This window comes from Budorcas taxicolor, chromosome 5, assembly GCF_023091745.1.
Source record: "Budorcas taxicolor isolate Tak-1 chromosome 5, Takin1.1, whole genome shotgun sequence".
Lineage (NCBI taxonomy): Eukaryota > Metazoa > Chordata > Mammalia > Artiodactyla > Bovidae > Budorcas > Budorcas taxicolor.
The window spans coordinates 72829929-72839436 of NC_068914.1; positions in this window are offsets into that span (position 1 = coordinate 72829929).

A 9508-nucleotide genomic window follows, 5' to 3' on the forward strand; every position below is an offset into this window, starting at 1 on the left:
ATAAATTCTTGCTCTCTAGCCAATTCTTCTGGCTTTTAAATAATTTGCACTTGTATTTTAACTAGCATTTTTACTGTTTTACTCAGAAAGATTAGCTCCAAGTCCAGCCAGTCATACTATTGGAAATAGCATTTCCTCTAATCCTAATTAAAAAATCAGTCTAATAGGAAAATGGGCAAAAGACATGGTAATTAATTCATAGAATAAATACAAATGGCCAAAATAAATATATGAAAAGATGCTTCATTTCACAAGTAAGCAGGAAAAGGCAGATTAAAACAATAATGAAATATTACTTTGGACCATTATTTCAGCAAAAATTAAACATTAATAATTTTAAATGCTTACACTGTTGGAAGAATGTAAATTAGCAGAGTATTTTTGGAAATTATTTTGACAGTGTCTATCAAAATAACAAATGTACGTACACATTAACCCAGCACTTTGGGAAAGTGCCTTCCCAAAACAGCACTTGCATATGTGAACAAAGATATACGGGATATACTTTGCAGCATTATTTGAATTGAAAATGTCACTCAGTCATGTCCAACTCTATGTGACCCCATGAACTGAAGCTTGCCAGGTTCCTCTGTCCATGGGGTTTCCCAGGAAAGAAAACTGGAGTGGGTAGCCATTCCCTTCTCCAGATCTTCCTGACCCGGGTCTCTTACATTTCAGGCAGATTATTCATATTAATTTTTTAAATTTTAGAAACAACTTTTAAATGTTCATCAGTAGAAGAAGGTCTTGAAAAAATATGCACATGCAAATTTTGCCTTCATTAAAAAATAATAGCGTACATCCCTATGGACTGCTGTGGAAACAGCTCTTAGATGTGTTAAGAAGAAAAACCCAAGGTAACATATATGTGGTATGTGTGTGCATGCACACACACAGTTGGCTGCTTACATGTATGTAAAGGCCTGAAACAGTAGTTCTCAACATCGGCTGCACAGTATATTTTAAAAATAGTGGTACCTGGAACCACCCCAGAGATTCTGAGGTAATTGGTCTGGGGCACAACTTGGGCAATGGGATTTTAAAAATCTCCCCATGTGATCCTAGTGTGCAGGCAAAGTTGAGAACTGCTGTAAAGAATGAAGCTCATTAAAATGTTGGCGGTAAGGAACATCCCTGGTGGTCCAGTGGTTAAGACTCCACGCTTCGAATGCAGGGAGGGTGGGTTTGATCCCCATCAGGGAACATGCCACACACAGACACACACAAAATGTTGGCAATAATTAACTTAAGGAGGGGGATAGGAATGAAGTGAAAGGGAACCTTCATATTTTGTTTTTTAATGTTTGAATCTTCCACCAGGATAATTATTTCTTGATGACAAAAAGGGGAAAGAAAAGAAGCAGAAATAGTTCCTCCTCTTCTTCCCCAGCCTTTCCTGTACAGAGTTCATCATTCCTGAGTGCTCTGTTCTTCATTCACTCATGAGTCATTCATTCATTCAATAACTATTCATTGAACCCTGCTTTGTGTCAGGCACACATTCTGGCTCTGGTGCTTTTCACACTAGTTATCACACTAGTTATCGTTAATCTTGTACTTGGCTGTTTCCCGCACCTGGATCCCCTCTGTCTCCTGCACGTGGGACAGTGTCCACCACTCCGAAAATTCATTCACCACATTCATGTGAATTTCCTGAGTCTCTCCTTTGATCTCAACCCCTCAGCACCCCTCAGGAGTGACTGTGGAGGGCTAGGAGCCTTTAACCTGTTCTGAGAGTCCCATAGCTAAAACATCTAGCTAGGTGAAAGGGGCTTTCACGTTTTGCTTTTTCAATTCTCTTCCTTTCTAGAGAAAGTCTAAGCAGTCCACTACACTCCACCCCCAGCCTCTTCAAGGGTCCTGTTTCTGCAAGGCCACTCGCAGCCAACAGGTGGCAGCCCTGTGCAGGAATTGGGAGAGCACACCCAGCCCAAAAGAACGGAGGGTTCTGGGGTCAGGCGCAGGGTCAGGTCTTGGCAGGACAGGTGCACAGAGGGAAAGGGGTGGGGTTCCATTTTTGGCACGAAGTGCAAAGGACAAGAGAGTTATTTTTGTAGGTCAACATTAACCAACTGGTCTGGGTGCCCAGGTTTGTGAGGTTTCTTTCCCCTTCCATCTGCAGCAGTGCCCCCTTTGGAGGCGTCTTCTCCAGGCTTTGTCCTCAAGAGGACTCTCTGTTCCTCCCCAGCCCCTGTTCAGCACCCCAGCCTGGGTCTTGACTCTTCCTGCCTGTATATGTCTTTGCTGATAGAGATGATTATGGCAGTGGGAGAATGGAGGTTGCTGGTTAATGTGTAGAATAAGGATAACATCTTGGGTGATACAGGGACCCTGTGTCAGGTACATTTCCTTCTGGAGTCTCATGTGGCAGACTCAAGGATTAACAGTGAAGGAACTGTCCAGGTTATCCTGCTATTATCTCTGAGCTGCTGAGGTCTGACAAAAGTTCTCCAGAATGCTCTTTTCTTGCCACTCCGGTTTCTCTTCCGCCTGGCTCTCTTCACTGCCTTCTGTCTGTCTGTCTCCTTTCTGTCTGGCTTCACTTTTTATCCATCCGTTCAGCTTTTGATCTTTCTCATCTTATTGTCTGGATCCTTCTTTTTATCCTTCTAACTCTCTCTCTTAAGTCCTGATAATATACATTGTTTAGAACACAAGCTTGATTCTCTATCTCGCTCTCTGACTGTCATGCCATATCTCCAGCCATCTAATCCTCTGGGCTGGGGTTTTCAGGAGTCTTGACTTGTAGAATTCAATCAGGGAAAAAAAAGCGGGGGGGGGGGGGGGGGGGGGCGGGTTAGGGAGAGCACAGTCGCAAATTTGCAGAGAAAGAGCTCAGCAAAGTCTTGGGTGCAATCTAGAACACGGATCAGTCACCTGTTGGGAGTCAAATGTCTTGTCAGCTCCTCTTCCTTTTTTCCAGAATCTTTCTCCAGCATGAGCCCCTCTACTCCCACCCTACATGCTTAGTGGCAGGTACAGCTAGGGCCAGAGGTCAGTAGGGAAATGGGCCAACCCCGCTTAAGGACTAGACATGGAATGGGACTCAGCAGGCTGGGGCGGAGAATGGAGGAGGTGGCCTCTGACCCCAGCTCTGGCCCCTTCTGGGGGTCCTGTGTGACCTGCCATAGGTCATGGCCCCTCCTCCCCAACGACAATCTACATCACAAAACCCACAGCTCGTAACTCACTGCCAACCAGGGAAGTCTGGGATTGATTTAGGGCCCCCTCTGATCAGTTCACCCTCACTAGACTGTGGCCCCTGGGGGTGGGGTGGGGATGAGGGTCATGGGTGAAGTTCAGGCAGGGGTATCCTGGCCCAGGACTACATCATACCTGTGGCACTCTTAGTGGATTTGTGGGGGGAGGGATCCAGGCATAGGAACTCAAGTTTCTCACCCACCAGCCCATCCGCGCTGGCTCAGCCCAGGGCCATACTGAGGGAGCAGTGTCCATGGCTTATTAGGCTTGCAGGGTCAGCGTCCTCAGGATTCAGGTCCCTGGCATCTTACAAAGCAAAGAGAGCATTCTCACCCACCAAGGGATTAGGTAGCTGAGTCCTAAATAAGCCCCTCCACCCATCACCACAAACCTCATGTATACTGCTGGGCTCAGGGTGAATCTTCCCAGGCTAGGGTTCCACAGTCCACCTTCAATTACATGTGTGTTTCACCTGGTGCATTTCATGTTGTTAGTTTCCATCCATCCACTATACATTTCTGGAGATAATCACTAAGAATCTCCTCCACTTGGAATGTTGCCAAGTTTTTTGAGCATCATCCACAGTAAATATGGGCTTCCCTGGTGACTCAGACGGTAAAAAATCTGCCTGCCAATGCAGGAGACCTGGGTCGGGAAGATCCCCTGGAGAAGGAAATGGCAACCCACTCCAGTATTCTTGCTTGGAGAATCCCATGGACAAGAAGAGCTTGGTGGGCTACAGTCTATGGGGTCGCAAAGAGACACGACTGAGCAACTAACACACAGTAAATACATCTACCTCTGGCCCTAGGACACATGAATATGCATACAGCTAAAAGCAAAGTGTGGGCCTTCCCTGGCGGTCCAGTGGTTAGGTCCAGGCGGCTGCCAAAGCAGGGGACACGAGTTCAATCCCTGGCCCAGAAAGATCCCCCATGCTGTGGAGCAACTAAGTCTGTGAGCCACAGCTCCTGAAGTCTGTGTGCTCTAGAGCCCATGTTCCACGACAAGAGAAACCACCGAAATGAGACGCCTGTTCCCCTGCGAGTAGGGAGCCCCTCACTCTCTGAAAACTAAAGGAAGCCTGGGCGCAGCAGTGACCACCCAGTGCACCCATCAATACATAAACAATTAAATAAATAAAAGCAAAGTGTAATAAAACTGTGTTTGGCACTGTGATGTTTTCTACTCCATTTTATTTTAAGAAACATTAAAAAAAATACTTTTATGAACCACTAAGGGGCTGACAGTTTATAAGTAACTTCTTACATTTTTTACAGCTTCACAAGCTGTTAACGCCCATTTTACAAACGGGAAAATCCGAATCATCTTCATAAAAGCTGGTGAGGTCGTCAGGAAGGGTTCTCTCATTGACCCATTTTATAGATGAAGAGACACAGACTCTGAGAGGTTCATGGACCTGCTTGGGATCACCCAGCTGGTGAGTGACAGAGACAGCCTTCCAAGACAGTTTCCCCTGGGCAGGGTGGGTTTGTGGTCCTCACACACTGTGGCGCCCCTCCTCAACCCTCCCCATTGATATCTTTGTCTCTTTCCAGTTTGAAGGCCATCTCTTCCAAGGGGAAGATGGAGGGCCAGAACAGCTGAGTAATTCTGTTTTCCATGTCATCTGTTAACCCTGCACCATCTGCCAAATCTACTCTCAGCCCCGACCCGCTCTCTCTGAGTGGCTGGAGTGGGGGAGGAGGCGTTTTCCTGGGGTCTGGACTCAGAACACCCACAGAAAACTCATTTTTCTGCTCAGAACCAACAGCAGTGGCCTAGAATTACAGGGCGTGTCAGGGAGTGGAGCGAGAGGGGAGAAAGGATTTTCTGACATCAGAGGGACACAACAATAGCAGTCCCCCGCCCCCTCCTCTTCAGGGGCTTGTCTTCAGACCCCTCACACCTTCACCTTGGTGAGGCTCTGGAACTGTGGGGAGGGTGAGTTGACCACAGCAACCAGAGCTAAGACGTAAGTCCATCTTACAGGGAGCTGAGGCAGATTTATGGGGCCTCGGGTGTGGCCGGCTGTTACTCAGCCTCTGACTTTTTAATTCCCCAGCCTCCTCACCCAGCCCGCCTCCTCCCCAAGAAGGCTTTTGTGCAGGACAATGAGGAATCTATAAATTCCGGGGGACATGGACGTGGGGGAGGAGAGCACTGGTCACTTCGGCTCAGCGTAGACAGCAAAGGGGGGGCCTTCACGGACCTGCCGCGTCTCAACTGTTCCACACAGGCCCAGAGAGAACGGTGGGGCCAAGCCTTACCACTGCCTTTGACAGACAACAAGCTGAGCCTCCCAGGCGAAGGGTGTCTCTAGGCCCTGCTTCGTTCACTCCGTCTTTGGGTTTGGGTGTCAATACACCACTGTATTTATTTATTCTCCCTCTCTTCCTCATCCCCTAGTCATTCCCTCACCCGGGCATTATTCACTCAACAAACACTCACTGAGTACTAAGTGTCCAGGTCAAGGGTGGGGGACACAATGGGCAGACCTCGGCTGGCCCTGGAGGAGCACACAGCAGACAGCTGTGGCTCAGAGGGGCCAAAGTGGAGCTCTAACCTTAGTCTTTCAGGCTGGCAACCTTCACCCTCCTCTTTTTCCTCAGCAGGTCCTCTGCAGGTGATGTCCTTCCATTGGCATTTTTTTTTTTATATATAGAAGCCTAGTTGATTTACAATGTTGTGTTAGTTTCAGGTATACGGCAAAGCAATTCAGTTACACACGTATCTTTATTTTTTTCAGATTCTTTTCCCTTATAGGTTAGAGCATTTTTAATGTACCTGCCAAGGGCTCTGGGAGTTAGGGATTATGTAAGTGTCCCCGGACACTTTGCTAATATGGCGCTGAGAAGGTAAGTGGTTGCCCTCTGGCAGGGAACAGCCCACCAGGACCCAGGCCCTTACCTCTGCATCATAGCTGCACCTCTGGGTGCTGCAGGGACCCAGAGCAAGGGCATGGGCTGTGGCCTAAATGTCCTCTTCTACTCACTTGCCCAAACTAGCCCTGGGCCATCATACTGACCCTTCCTCAGTTTTCTGTTCTTCTGTTCTGTTCCACCTTAATGCAGTACTAAATGCCCCATGCTCAACCGTGTATTTACTCACCTCACCCTCCCATTGTATGATAATAATTAATGAATCCAATGCTTATGATGCATGTGTATGTTTGCTGAACAATCACACATCCTGTGTGTCCTGTTGTGTGTCTACTTGTAAACTGGGGATATTTGTACATACTTCGTCATACAAATTAATCAAGCCGTGTGAAGCACTTAATGCCTGGCACATAGTAAGTGTTCAGTAAATGTGGTTGCTAAGATTTCTCTTACTGGAAACCACAGGCTGGTCCACATGAATGAGGCATATGGGTGAACACAGGGGTTTGCAGCAGGTCCCTCTCAAAGAGTAGCCCCTGAGAGGTGAGCAGATGGCCCACAGTCCAGTTCATTTCCCAGGGACTCCCGCATTCCTGAAATGAATGGAGATGTTGAGCACTTTCTAGGTTTGTGCTGGATGTCAGGCTAGCAAACAGGAAACATCCCCAAATTCATGGAGCTGGCCTTCTGGCAGATGAAACAGACCACAAACCAAGTGAATGAAGAAGACAGTTACAGAAAGTGCTACGTCCTGCGGAAGATACAGATAAGGCTAAGTGACACAGTACATCGGCAGATGGCGCGTGGGGCTGCTTCAGTATTGAGGTCAGGGCTGATGAGGAGGTGACATCCCTGTGAAAAACCTGGGCAGAGCGTTCCGGGCAAAGGGATCCTCATGGCCAAGGCCAGAGACGGGGGAAAGCTTGTCAAGTTCAAGGAGCAGAAAGGCAGCCAGTGGGAGCAGAGCCCAAGCAGAACAGGGAATGATGGAAGAGAGGTCGGCACAGGCAGGGGCCAGGGTGAGAAGTTGGGGCTCTCCTCCAGGGGAAGCCATGGAGGTTGTTTAACAGGAGTGACATGCTCTGATTTGTTGTCTGATTTGTATTTTTAACGGGCCCCTGGCAGCTGGGTGAGCTGACTCTTGAGCCAAGAGGGAGCTTCTGCAGTTGTGCAAGGAAGTAGGAGTAATAGGGGCTTGCACCCTGGAGAGAGTGCCAAGCAGGGGCTGATCCAAGATACATCTTGGAGAGAATTCCCTGCTGGTCTAGTGGTTAGGGCTCCGTGCTCTCACTGCCAATGGCCTGGTTCAGCTCCTGCTTGGAGAACTAAAATCCCACAAACCCAGCAGTGTGGCAAGATACTATCTTGGAGGTAGAAAAACATTTGCTAGTGGACTGGACAACGGAAGGACGGGAGAGAAATTCGGGGAGGAGACAAAGAGCCCAGAACCCAGGTTTGCAAAGCTGTCTGGGCCCTGGATCTTGAGAGCCCTTTTGCTCTCTCTGGCCCTGCCCCACAGAGGTCATTTGCATTCCTTCACACAGTCGGCTGCCCTAAAGCAGGGGCAGTCCAGGATCGTTGTTTCCATCCCTCGGTGAGAAAAGGTGCCCCTTGCCTTCCTCCAGAGTCAACACCTGCCAAAGTGAAGCTTGGATTTCAGACCATTCACTCCCGGCCATTGTTGAGACCACAACCCGCACAAGCGCACAGCTCCCCTCTCCCCAGCCTGGACCACTGGCCCGGCCTGAAACATCCTCGGATCTCAGACCTACAGGCGACGGGCTTGTAAGAACACCGGCCTGAGACGACTCAGGGCAGGAGCGGGAAGGGAGGGCTTGGCCTTTCCTAAGGGAATCTCCCGGCCCCGCTCCCGGGGGAAGGAAGTCCCTTCCCGGACCTGCGCCCCCGACCCCGCTCCCTGCCGCGGAGGCCGCTGCCCCTCCCGCCCGCGAAAGCTCCAGAAGCCGATCTTCCGGCCTCGGGCTACGGGCGGGGGAGGGTCCGAGCGGTAATTGCTGCCATCTGCTCCCTCCTCCCCTCCCCTGCCCCCAAGCCTGGGGGAGGGGCTGAGGCGTCCCAACAACCCCCTCTTACGCGCACCCTCGGCAGGCGGGAGTTCAGGGGTGACCGGCGAACGCGCCTTCGGGCGAATGCAGGGGCCCCACGAGAGCGCCCCCACCCTCCTCTCTGGCAGCGGACGAGGGATGCCCTCCTGGAATCCCCCAGAGTTCAGGTTCTGCTCCTCTGGGATAGGGACTTAGGAAGCATCCTGGGAGCTGTCCTACCTCAACTCACTATCGCAGGCTCTGGTCCGTGGTTGAGGCTTGTTTTGGGATACTGACGCGTCCATCTCTCAGCTGCAGGGCTGTGACTGGTGTTGGGGGGAGGGGAGGGTGTGGAACTCTAGGCTGGATCTGGAAGAAAGGCGGCTGGAGACCGAACTTGGCTCTCAGACTCCTCCCTCCGGCTGGGCTCAAATTCTCGAAGGGTTGCTTCTCAAGGGTGGCTCATCCTGAATAGGTTCCTCCTCTGTGAAATGAGGATACCCCAGGATCTACTTCTTGGGTGATTCCACCGAGGGCTGCTTGCTAGACCAGGAGCATCAGGCCTGCCCCTGGGCATGGGGAGGCCCTGAGCAGGGGAGTGATGACAGGGGAAGGTGTGTGACCCTGTGGAAGGTGCTGTGACCCTGGGGAGGGGACTCGGGGGAGGTGCTGGGGACCCTGAGGAGGTAGGGACTCTGCTGGGGAAGAGGGAGGGTGGGCTAGGGACTGGAGGCCGGGGAACAGATTTTGGGAGCAGCCTTACTGGTTTCACACCCATCACCTGGGGTCTCTGCAACTTCAGGTCGTTTAGATATTGTTCACCTGACCTCTATCCCTGTACTGATGACAGCTCTGAGCACTGGGGATGCTCACAGGGCAGAGTACCCCCACTGCCCTGGCACAGGGAGCCACTGCCCAAATGCTTACACTTCTTCACACCTACCTGCAGGGTCTAAACAACCACACAGGTGCAGAAGCCCAGGTAATGGTCCTGAGTGAGATTTGTTCAGTCAATAAGTCATGTCCGATGCTTTGAGACCCCATGGACTGCAGCACACCAGGTTTCCCTGTCCATCATTATCTCCTGGAGTTTGCTCTAACTCATGTCTATTGAGTCACTGATGCCATCCAGCCATCTCATCCTCTGTCATCCCCTTCACCTCCTGCCTTCAGTCTTTCCCAGCATCAGGGCCTTTGCAAATGAGTCAGTTCTTCACATCAGGTGGCCAAAGTATTGGAGTTTCAGCTTCAGCATCAGTCCTTCCAATGAATACTCAGGGTTGATTTCCTTTAGGATTGACTGGGTTGATTTCCTTGCTGTCCAAGGTATTGTTAAGAGTCCTCTCCAGCACCACAGTTCAAAGCATCAGTTCTTCAGTG